The sequence below is a fragment of the Nipponia nippon genome, unplaced genomic scaffold (genome assembly GCF_047370975.1).
Source record: "Nipponia nippon isolate SJK-2023a ecotype South Korea unplaced genomic scaffold, ASM4737097v1 scaffold_5, whole genome shotgun sequence".
NCBI lineage: Eukaryota > Metazoa > Chordata > Aves > Pelecaniformes > Threskiornithidae > Nipponia > Nipponia nippon.
In genome coordinates this window covers 14,888,092-14,900,101 of record NW_028262369.1, presented here as the reverse complement: position 1 = coordinate 14,900,101, position 12,010 = coordinate 14,888,092, and the positions used below count along the sequence as shown (strand labels likewise).

At 47.0% G+C, this 12,010-nt stretch overlaps 1 long non-coding RNA gene across 2 annotated transcripts in view; it reads left to right on the top strand.

The window, feature by feature from the left end:
• LOC148052045 (uncharacterized) overlaps nucleotides 1-12,010 on the top strand; it is a 48,345-nt gene that overhangs the window by 32,593 nt on the left and 3,742 nt on the right. The window contains exons 5-6 of one of the 2 annotated variants that reach the window (XR_015698980.1): nucleotides 5,681-5,837; nucleotides 6,741-7,485. The exons of the other annotated variant lie outside the window; for it this stretch is intronic. This is a non-coding gene — a long non-coding RNA (uncharacterized LOC148052045). Of the gene's footprint in view, nucleotides 1-5,680; nucleotides 5,838-6,740; nucleotides 7,486-12,010 lie in introns of those variants that run through there. 2 annotated transcript variants of the gene reach the window in all.

Below are 12,010 nucleotides of genomic sequence, written 5' to 3'. Positions count from 1 at the left end.
AGGCCAAGGGGGCAGCATCCTGTTTGCTGTATTTTCAATTTCACTGATGTTTCTCCAGACTTACATTAGTGAGAAGTGGCTCTTCCCCATCATCCGTGTTGTCTGCTGTGATCACACCTTGACACACCCAGTGGTAATGATTAGGACTGGGCACAAGAAGCAGCTTCTGCTGCAAGGGACAGACCACGAGGTGATTACACCAATTGCCATCAGTACAATCAAAGCATAACGTGAGCTTTTTGACTGGAGACTGAAGGTTCTTCCAGGTTTCAATTCCTGAGCACATTTTGAGTGTATCACTTAAGAAAAAAGCCTTTTGTGGGATGAGTTGCTTAGGCTACCTAGGAGATTTTGACATAGCAGCCACGTCAAAGTAAGTGGGATTGAACACCCAAGCCTTTTTAACAGTATTGAAAAGCTTGTCCTGGCTGTCTTTCCTGTCCTGAGGAGACGTAAGCAATTGACGTGAAGCAGCTCAACACTTCAGTTTGAAAATGATCATTTTTACCTTAGTGGCAGCCCTGCCAGATCAAGCGGGACCTCACCGTGCATTGATCAAGATAAAGGAAGACAGCTTTCTTTTCTCACTCTGGCCTGCCTAAGGAAAAGTCACTTGCAATCCTCTTCTTCCTGGATAATTAGTAACAAACCCCCACTGCAGAGAACCTATTTCAATCTCTAGCCAAGTACAGTTCTGGTGAGTAGGTTTCTTATTCTAGAAACAGAGGATCGAGCCAGGGATGTGTGCATTAAAGGGAGTGAATAACACACACAAAGTGCCATACCGATAAGTTGAAGTTTCTTTTTGGAGAGAATCTCATGGAAAATATGATAGTATCTCTTAGCCGCTTCCTGGGAAATGACACATGACTTCTCCACACCTTGAACACAGAGGGAAGCACATCCAGGTGTAGGCAGCAGCCAGAGATTGAAAAATCATGGCCATATGTCATGTCAGTGAGAATTTTGCTTTCGACATCAGTGAAACCAGCATTTCAACAATGTCCTTTGGAAGTCCTGTGAGTGCAGCAAGAACCATAGTATCCTTCAGTGATGCTCTCAGAGCATGCTTTTAGGCTTCACAACATTCCCACTGGTACAAGTTTTAGTACAGCTATTTTGGCAGCTGGTGAAATGGAGGCAAAAGATGCCATCACTTGTCCAGTTATGTCAGTGTTCAATGTTCAGGAACAGATCTCCAGACTAACTCATTCTACTTCGAAGCATCCTCTGAATTGCCAGTGCATGATTTGTAAGATTGACCTGTGAAAAGTGTCCTTATGCTGCCCTTTCTTTCTGAGAGGAGTTCTGGAAAAGATGTTTTGTACATTCTAATCACTCTGTCCATACCTTCTTTCAGGCACTAACATGCTTAGTTTGGCTTCTGGTCTCCACAAAAACCATCCTCCTCTAGACCTCACTGTATCAATTCGATCAGCTGTACCACATCACCAGACCTTGCTGGCAGTCCTAGCTGGGCATTTTTCATCCTCGCCTCTCAGCTGAAGTCTTCTGTCCATATAGCTCTGCTGGTGAACGGCATCATGTGAGTTCTTCAGACAAATTTGGGTTGACTCAAACCACCTTTATTGTCAATTTTAGTTAGTCCAGGTGACTTCAGGGAGCACTCATACAATGACTTCTGCCAGCAGAGCTCCAGTGAAGGTGCAGAAGGTCCTTGAGCTAGCACTGCTGCTTGCACAGTGAAGGTCTGTGCATGCCCTTGCTCCCCAGGCCAGGCTGGAAGAAGCTGCAAACCTGCCAGTAAACAACCTGAAACTTGCCTTGGCCCACTGTCCAGAGAGGCAAATCCAACATATGGTCTCTGGGTGTGATGCAAATCTGGGATGAGTTGAAAGTAGGAGGGATACAGACAATCCCACATTAAAGAATAACCGGTCCATATGTTTCCTCTCTCCTTTTTCTGTATGCTAAAGGGCTTTAGTCAGGAAACGTGGTGGGGTCTTTTTACCTTGAGAGCTGGGATTTGTGGTTCTCAATTTAGTCTTGGATGCACGTGTGCAAACAAAGAACAATGCACCTTCCCTGGATACCTATTTTTAGGGTCTTGGTTGCAAGACAATTATAGTGTTGTACTGATGAATGTGAGTAATGGTTGCAATATAATTGTAGAATGAAAAGTGTACAGCTTTTGGGGGAGGCATTGTGTCTTTTATGTGTTCACAGAGAGTCTCATAGGCAACTAAAGAAAGAAGAAATAAATTTGTCATCATCTAAAGCACGTAACTTCACTGTGGAAGTAGGGGCAGATTTTCGTTTCATTTACAGCAGTGCAGATCCCTCAAGTTAACAGAATTCATTTCAGATTTGTACGTGTCTGATGTAATCAGAACAAGGTCCATTCAACACAAGAAAAATCCAAAGCAAAATTAATATAAAGAATTACGTGCTTACTTACAGCCCTCAATGTTAGCCCCAGCCAGCTTGCCTGTGCTACCAAAGTGAATTCAGATAAATTTGCCCTAGATGAGAAAATAAAAGATGAGTCTGTTAATCAAGATTGCAATATCTGTAGGAAAACAGAAAGTAGCTGAGAGGTTCTGAGTGTTCATCAGGGATAGACAGCATTGCCTGTAGGGGCAAATTTGCAAGTCAGTGAGAGGAAATTTAATCTTTCCAAAGATCAGATCTATAAAAAACCTCTTTCTTCTTGGATTCTGTATTAGAGCTTAAAGAAATCCTCCTTTCTCTGCAGCATATGGCAGAAGTATGTAGCACACAGAAACAGAGGAATGAGACTTCAGTTGAAAACCCCAGTGTTTTACATTTTCCCTCACAATTTCAAAATTAAAAATAATCTTCAAAAAATGAAAGCATTTTCAATCTTTGCAGAAGTAAACAGTTGAAAGGGCATTGATTTGGGCTTGATCAAAACTATTTTTTCTTTTGACGTATAAAAATATGAACTCAAACCAAAATCGACTGCTGAACTTAGTTCAAGAAAATGGGAACAATAATGCTTCATGTGAAATGTTAGTAAATATAAACTAACTGCAGTGCTTGAGGAAGCATTTTAAAATAATTTTTGTTTTTATTTCTTCTGAGGGAACATCTTTGTATGACCTACCAGTGACCTACCAGTGAAATCCAAAGAAGGGCTGGTACATACAAAATGGGAGGAATCGTTCTTCCTCGTAGTTTTAGCATTAGCAAGGGTCTCCAGAACAGGATTCACGTGGATGATTTGATCTTCCAGGGATTGCTACAAAAAGAAGATAAAATTCAGCATCAGCAGGATGCTCAACACCGAAAACTTAGGCTTTGAGCACAACTACTCCTCGCCATCCAAAGCAACCCGTTAAATGCATTTTCTGTCGGTCAGCTCCTGCAGAAAGCTGAACTACTGCTGTGACCAGTAATTCCTTTTCAGGTTCAGCCCTACCAAAGGCTTTCCACAGAGGTCCAGCCCTGTGGATCTGGGGCAGGCAGGAGTCTGGCTAATCTCCCTAGTTCCAAGAAGCAACACCAAATGCAAAGTGTAATGCAGTTTTCAGTGCTTAGTACTTCAGCCTTCCAGAAAAGAGTTTTGGGATGTGTCAGGATTGAGAGACCCACAGGCGAGTGGTAGGGCAACGCTGGGATTTGCAGGCAGAAAGAGGAGTGAGGTTTATTGCTTGTAGGAAGAGGAAGGTTATTCCAAGGATAGAGGGCAGCATAAGACAGGCTAGGAATGCGTGTAGGGTAGGGACGGCCTGGGGGGGTGTGGAGAAGTTGTGGAGGAGGAAACAGGCGCAGAGGTACAAGCTGGGGCATGACAATCCAGAGCTCTGGTGGTGAGGAAGCTGGAAGGAGAAATAGGAAGCCACCGAAGGAATCCCACAAGGCTAGAATAACAGGATTTTTGCTGCAAGGCCAAATGTAGCTGCTATTTATGTCTTGAAGTTCTGAATTGTTTTACTGACCCCCATAGTAGAGTCAGAAGGGAGAGGAGAGAAAGAGAGAAAAGGAGAAAGAGAAAAGGAGGAGAGGAGAGGAGAGGAGAGGAGAGGAGAGGAGAGGAGAGGAGAGGAGAGGAGAGGAGAGAAGAGGAGAGGAGAGGAGAGGAGAGGAGAGGAGAGGAGAGGAGAGGAGAGGAGAGGAGAGGAGAGGAGAGGAGAGGAGAGGAGAGGAGAGGAGAGGAGAGGAGAGGAGAGGAGAGGAGAGGAGAGGAGAGGAGAGGAGAGGAGAGGAGAGGAGAGGAGAGGAGAGGAGAGGAGAGGAGAGGAGAGGAGAGGAGAGGAGGAGAGGAGAGGAGAGGAGAGGAGAGGAGAGGAGAGGAGAGGAGAGGAGAGGAGAGGAGAGGAGAGGAGAGAAACCACTGCTCTCAGCCTTAGAAGCTGCAATGGCTCTGCATGCTGAAGCAGCCATTACCATGGAGGGCTTCTTTCTGTTTGCTACCAAACAACATACTTCTTTGCTATCATAAGAAAAAAGACCAGGTCTCCCTCCCTGATTATTGATGCTTATGTCTCTTTTATTATTTGGGCAACTTGCTCTTCACAATGTTTTACCCAGATAAAACAGTTTTTACTATGTTATGTTTTTGCAGGTGGCAGGAAATAAAGTGCTGGGAAATCCCACCTGGCCGAGCATCCCTGAGGCTGCTCTACAGCACTGTTCTCTCAAGAATCCCCATGCTCTCTGCAAACACTGTGATTATTCCTCCCACTGCTATTTATTTCAGTTTCCAGACCACCTGCAAGCCCCCAGAGCTCTGCGTGAGGGTAGATTCATTGCAGTCACAGATCAATATCACCCTGTATTTTATGAATGGGAAAAAAGAAATGCAGGGAATTCATTTGAAGACAGGGCAGAGCAAAGCAGAGAACTCAAATGTCCTGGTGCTTTGCCATTTGCTTTTAACAAGTGACAGACAGGCAGGGAAAAGGGGCTTGGACATGAGCTGACATTAGAAGATTTAAGTCACACACACACACAATTTACAGCAGCACAGGCTGGCCCTCTGAGCCAGGACTGGTTCCTGTCCTGCCAGTACCCCATGCTGCTTTGCTATTCCCCTCTGCCCTTTCAAATCATAGATCCTCATGTGGGTGTAGTGCTGACATAGGTTGCCCAAGATGCTAGCCTTGTTCAGGAAGGTCATGTTTGCCATGTCATCGATCTGGTTGAACTTGGGCAGATTCACCATCCACCATTCCATCCATCTGCTGGACATTCTTCACCATGACGGTCTGCAGTGTTGGGGAACAGTAAGAAGGCAGTGTTATCCCAGATAGGTCTCCATGGACCACGTGGGAAGATACTCTGTTGGACATGCTTCCACTTCAAGTCTTGTTCTAGCTGCCACTGCCCCTGGCTGGTGGCCTCAGGAAAGGATTCCCACAAATCAGCTGACCCACAGAGCAAAACAGGTCTGGACTCAGACATGGTTGCACTTCCTCTGGGGACAGTAGGCTACCTCTTTCCTGTTGAAACCATAAAGTAGAGCTTAGCTGGTTGATTACCATCTTTACCATGACTTTGTCATCCTTTTCAAACTGGATGTTCCCAGCAAGGAAACCCCCTTTCTCATCCTTCACCCAGCAGGATGTCTTGATGTCATAGGGCTTGTTCATGGCCTCAGTTTTCTCCTTCTCAGGAAGAGCCAGGAACTGTATGGGGTCAGCATCATCCACACACTCTTCCTTATAACCATCAGACAACTTGGCTTCTCTTCTAGGCAGAGGGTAAAACTAGAAGGAAAGGAGAAGTGGAACGTTGCTTCCCACATTGCTGAGAAAGCAGAGATTGAAGAAGCCTGGAATTTCCTGAGGTGCTGTCCTGTTCACACCGACAACACCTTCCAGTTCAATAGGACCCTGCAGCAGAAGTAACAGGCAAGTCAACATCCCAAAGCTGGGTGGTAGTTCCTAAGAGGGGCCAGAAAGTGAGAGATGACCTGAGGAGAAATAGGGAGAATATTCCCACTTCCTCCTTGTCCAGTGCTGCCCATGGCTGAGAAGGAGGGCCTTTCTCCCATCTTTTGTTCCTGAACACTCTAAGACCCTAAGGCCCAATTCTGGTGAGGGCAGTTCTTGGATGGGGGGTGCCCGTGGGATTTTGGGAGTACTGGGGGTGTTGGTGGTTTTCTGTGGTTCCCAGAGAAACCCATGAAGTAGCTGTAAGTCAGAGCAACCAGAGCTTCTCACTCCCTCCCTGGGGTAAGGCAACTCCCATGCAGATGCCTCCTGTGCAGTATGGGCATAAACCTTAGCGTGAAAGGCTACAGCAGTGCAGGAAAAAGCACAAATGCAGGCACAGCTGTAAAAAAGGGTTCAGGAGAGCCTGAAAGGGAGGACCTGGGTCGTCAGCTTCTGTCCTCAGCCATCAAAAACCACCAGGGTCATCCAGGAGAGTCCATGGCACATCCACTTCACATGGCTCTTGGTGGTTTTCACCCTTGTCCCAACCTGAGACCATACCTGTGGCAAAGCCATTCCACAGGAGGGAGCAGGGAAGTTCAAGGACATGACTCATGTCCCAAGGCTTTGCATTTTTTGGGACCTGTTCCATGTTGGGAGCAGACTATGTCCCACACTCCAGGCAGTCTTCCTTCCCCCACCCACACATCTGTACTAGCTTTAATGTTGTCAAGGCAACAGTCAAACTGCTGATGGTGAGTAGTCTTCGTCGGTGTCCAGCTACCTAAAGACGTGCCTCCTGGGGACCTACGATACCTGCTCAACTTGTTGCTCCCTGCAGAGGCAAAGCTGATTTCATCGCTACTATGCTTTACCTAGATTAAAGGGAATGTGGGCTATGCTGCAGCTTTGTTTTGCTGTGTGGACACACTGCCCAGGCCAAGGGCTGTTCTCCTTTCCACCTCTGCAGCCGCCGTGATGACAGCCCCAAGCGATGCTTCGCGCCAGCCTTGTGAGTCACACTGATTGCACAGCAGTTAGAGGAGTCAGTCTGGGGTAAGCGGGAGAAGGCCCTGGGGTGGGTGAGGGACTCTTTGCCAGTGGGTTCTGGTTTTAGAGGCTACTGCTTGGGCTAAAGTCAGAGTAGCTTGGCACTGGTTAGAGACGATGATGGCGCTGTCCCTTCTGGTGGTCTCATTTTCCCCACCATCCTCCTGAAAACCTTGGTGGTCTAAAAATATATGCATGCAAGGACTCCAAGGCAGCAGTTCTGCACCTTTGGAAACCAGTTTCAGGGATCAAGAACGTCCTGGTGTGAGACTAACAATTGCAGTCTGCTGATCTGGAATGAATTTCACCCATAAAGCAGGAAGGAGAAACTTTCCACTGTCTATTTCCACTTCTGATCAGGCAGATAAGGAACTATTAACAGCTCAGCAATCATTTGCCCCCTCAATCTATATCATTAAATCTGTAGACTTGCTGGTTTTAGATGCCGGTATTTGCAATGTATTTTTGGGACTTGATTCTGTGTCCTCTTTCCACAGAAGGCTTAGGACTGCACTGTATCTGTCACCTCCCTGAAATACATGGACTAGCATGGTCTCTGAAACAGATCAGTGAAATTTTAAACCAAACACCTACAGAAGATAAATGCATGTGACTGAAAATAGTTCATACTTGCATCGAACAGTTTCTTGGGTGCAGGTCTCAGACCTTTAAGGAACTTTAAATTCTTTATGCTTCACCATCCTTTTACAGCTGGGGAAACTGAGGCACAACATGATGACAATTTAAATCTTCAGAGTTGTCTACCCATTGTCAGTCCAGTCTTTGGCAGACAAAGTACCTGCAAAAAGTCGATTTTATTCTGGCCTTTCAGTCTGAAGTCAGTAAGAGTGACTGGTGCTTAGCTTCTCTAAAGGCAGCCCTCAACTGTGTTGTTTAGGTACCCAGAGACAATATATGTTTTTAAAAGCTTAGGTGTAAATGCAGTCCCAAAAACCATAGGTCAAGGAAGTGGTAGGGCCATGCCAACAATTGGGGGTGAGTTCAAATTCTGAAATTTCATTTCCCCAAAATCACATGGAATTTAATAAACTTATGGTTAAAATACCTGTGAGTTCAAGTCTACTTGCTATAAAGCACAGTGACTATAATCCAGATGGTCTTCACGTACACCTGCAGGCACTGTGCTTTTTTCTTTCTGCTTCTGCTTGCAGTTTCTGCCCCATGGAGGTATAAGGTCCTTGCTAATCTCCACCCCACACCTCATCCCAGCAATCACACACAGCCAGGACCTACCGGGCCAAACCCATGATCCTGGAAGATGTGTGTTTACAAGGGCTGGCCAGGCTCTTTCATAGCTGTCCAAAGGGCCTGAGCCAGCACCTACATTTTAAAAGAGACAACACATTCTTTATCCATAAGTTCAGCAGGCCGTAGTGCTGGGAGCCTGATTGGGAAAGCTTTGGTCCCTCAGGAAAGATCAGATAATGCTTTGTTTCTTGGGGATTTCTCCTTGTCTTTCCTTTCCCTATAGGGTGTTTCATGAACTCAGCTGCTGGAGTATAGGGACAAGAGGCTGAAATAGAAAGACCGTCTAATAAAGCCTTTGTTCAAAGTCACGTCTTTGGCTGTGCCCTTCTTGCCAAGGTGGACTGGTGGATTTCATCGGTGAGAGAAGCTGATCTTTGGCAGACAAACCTCAGACTGAATCCTTGGCAGGAGCAGCCACGTTGGTGGTGGAATTAAAGTTTCATTTTAAAATAATTTCTAGGCCCCGTGTTTATGATGAATAAATTCTCTGTGTTTGCTACAAGCAGAGAGGATAAAGACTATTGTCGTGTTACAGTCTTGCTTGTTTCAGTTGCCCAGTGGATGTGAACTGCCCTGAAAGACAAACTGCTTCTGTATCAGCTTTAAGTAGTCCCCTGCTAGAGTTTCTCCTCAGCTGGAATGTCTGGGATGTGGTTACTCTGCAAGTATTGCCATGGTGGGTGTTTTGGGTGAATACGCTTGGAATAGAGTTTCCAAGCAGGAAGATTCAGATAAACAGCCACTCTGAGGTGAAAATTAGAGAGTTCATGTTACAGCCACCTCTTGAATTTGTAACTGACTATTCACCCTGAAAATCTCATTCTAAGAGCTCAGCATGTCCCATCAGGAGCAGAATCATACCACAGAAACCGTGGCCAGCCTGAGTCTTGAATATTGAGAATTGTGATTAATTTCTCAGGAATGTATCCGGAGCAAGTCATATTTTCTGTGCTTTTTTAGGTAATTATTTCAAACCTCAAATCTGTTAATGAAGATTGTAAAGAGTTCTCAGACAAACATCTTAGAGAAAGACATGAAATGCATCAAATAAATAATGGGTTCTGACCTGTTCACTCATGCATAACGTGCATAAATGTCTGTTCTGACCGCACAGGAGGAACGAGCTGCAAAGGGAGCAATCGGATCTCTCCATGAAGTGATACAGGTCAAAATGGCAAACCTTAAATAGCTACAAGCTCACTCAGGCCATGGACAGATCAGCAACAGCTAGAACTCGGCCAAATTGCTTCCTGAGTAACTAGGATGCCTCTTGCTGAGTTTAATGAAATGTCATTGCAGTTTCCATAGCATAGGCCCTGTCCTGCATCGTCCCTGGCCATGCTGTTCTCCAGCACATCACCGCACTCTGTAAATCCTGCTGTGACAGCCTGGCTTGGGCTGCAGCTGGTTCATCCAGCCACATCCCGTTACAACGATCATATTATCCAGTAAAGGAGGTTTTTGAACCTTCTCTTAGAAAATGAAGGAGATACATTCTGCAGTGACGTGAACTGATAGCACTGCACCGGGAGCTCTGCAGGCAGCAGGTCGTGGGGAGGGAGTTGTCTGCTAAGCAGGATGTTTGCCGTTGGGGTGGGCTCAGTTTCTTGCTCTGACACAGATTTCTTTGTCATCTTAAAGTGAGACTAAGAGTCCAGCTTTCCTGCCCGAAGGACCATAACTTGGAAAATGGTCTTCAGATAAGGGGCAAATCAGCCCGTATAATACAGGCCCTGTGGAAGAAAGGCTCTGGTCTCTCCCTCTCAGCGCTGCCAGGGATCAGGCTAAACAGAGCAGCCCAGGTGTCCATAAGGACATTCCCAGTTACAAAGAAGGAGGTTGTAAATGTACGGAGGGCAGGGTGAGGAACAGGGAGTACCAAACTACTTTTGACAGCTTGCGGTAGAGCCTCAGCCTTTGCGCTGTAGTGACGAGCCTTGGAGTAACCAGGAACTCGGTTCAGATGGTGCCTTTCGGGGTTGCGTTTCAGTAGCAGCAGCAGCAAACTGATCTCTGCTGGTTAGGGAAGGAATGGTATCCGGATCAGAAAGCCCTGCTGAAGGATCACAGGGTTATATAAAGATCTGGCCCAGGAGACTGCAAGATGTTTTTGCATTTATTAGTCATTTAAAAAATAATGCTGGTTCTGTAATGAAAGCTGTATCCTCATTCTCAGCTGTTGTCTGTTGCTTGCTTGGGAAGGATCAGTGTATTCCTGCGAGGGCTGGAGGGGTATTGGCTGTATGGAGACTCGACCAGTCTCTAACCAAACAAGGGCAGGTCGCTGCTCGTGAGGCACTGAGGGTCTGATGGGGGCAATGCCAAGTACTTTCAAATCCCACTAGGTGCTCAGTGAGTCATGGGTCCTGCAGAAGACAGTCTGTGCGGTTATATGATCAAAAACTGCAGGGAAGCGTATGTACATGAAAGCAAAGTTCAAGTCTTGTGTCTGACTTTTCAGTCCTCAGCTTTCCAACTGTGGCACTCTTTTAATGCAAGGAATTACAGAGGGAAAACAAACAGACCCAAAACTTCTGGAGGGTATTTTTAAAGGAAAAAGGAGAAAAAATCCCCTGAAACCTCTGGCATGTGGCATCAAATTGACCCCATGCAGACCATTGGCAAGGTTGGGAATTTTTAATCCATAGCATAGGCTTTGGCCACTTGAGCTCATGGAGCGACACAGAGCTCTGCTGAGTGTCTCTGCCCTAGGTGGACCAGCTGTACAGAGGATTAAGCCAACTCTTCCACCAGGGTGTAGCTGCGTCTGCCAACAGCAGAGGAGCGTTAGCAGTCAGAAAACAGGTCTCTGCCCAGACCTGGAAGGGAGTGGGGACTAACAGCTAGTGACCTGCCCGTCCCTTCCTGCCTGTCCCACCTTAGTTCTCCAAAGGTGTCTGCCACAGAGATCAGGAATAGCCAAAACCCTAAACCTGAAGCAGATCTATCAGTTAGTCTTCCCCTAGCCCCAACCTTTGGCCTCAGGGCTCTATGCCTAGTTCTAGCCAAGGACCACCACCAACCAAACCCTTATGCTTACCCAGAGACCATCGGGGGCCACAACCTCATCCTGGACAGGGACACCTCCCGGCGCCCAGCGGTCGGACTGGGCCAACTCCAACCCACAAAAGGGCCCCAAATGAATCCCAGCCCCGTCCTGGGACTGTCCATGGGTCAAACAGCAGCTTCGTTAGCAGGTCTGCAGGGCCTTCACCATCTGTGTTTGGGAGATCACCTGCTGGAGATAGGATGCAGAATGAAGCCCCAGTTGTCGAAGAGGTGGCAGTCACTGACATGCTCCTCCACCTGAATGCCCACAAGTCCATGCGGCCAGATGGGATCCACCCAAGGATACCGAGGGAGCTGGCAGAGGAGCTTGCCAAGCCACTCTCCATCATTTATCAGCAGTCCTGGTCAACCGGGGAGGACCCAGATGACTGGAAGTTAGCAAATGTGATGCCCCTCTACAAGAAGGGTCAGAAGAAGGATCCGGGGAACTACAGGCCTGTCAGCCTGACCTTGGTGTCGGGAAAGGTCATGGAGCAGACCATCTTGAGTGCCATTACGCGGCACGTGTGGGACAACCAGGGGATCAGGCTCAGCCAGCACGGGTTTATGAAAGGGAGGTCCTGCTTCAGTAACCTGGGCTCCTTCTATGCCAAGGTGACCCGCTTAGTGGGTGAGGGGAAGGCTGTGGATGTTGTCTACTTGGACTTTAGTAAGGCCTTTGACACTGTCTCCCACAGCATTCTCCTGGAGGAGCTGGCTGCTCCCGGCTTGGATAAGTGCACTCTGCACTGGGTTAAAAACTGGCTGGACGGCCGAGCCCA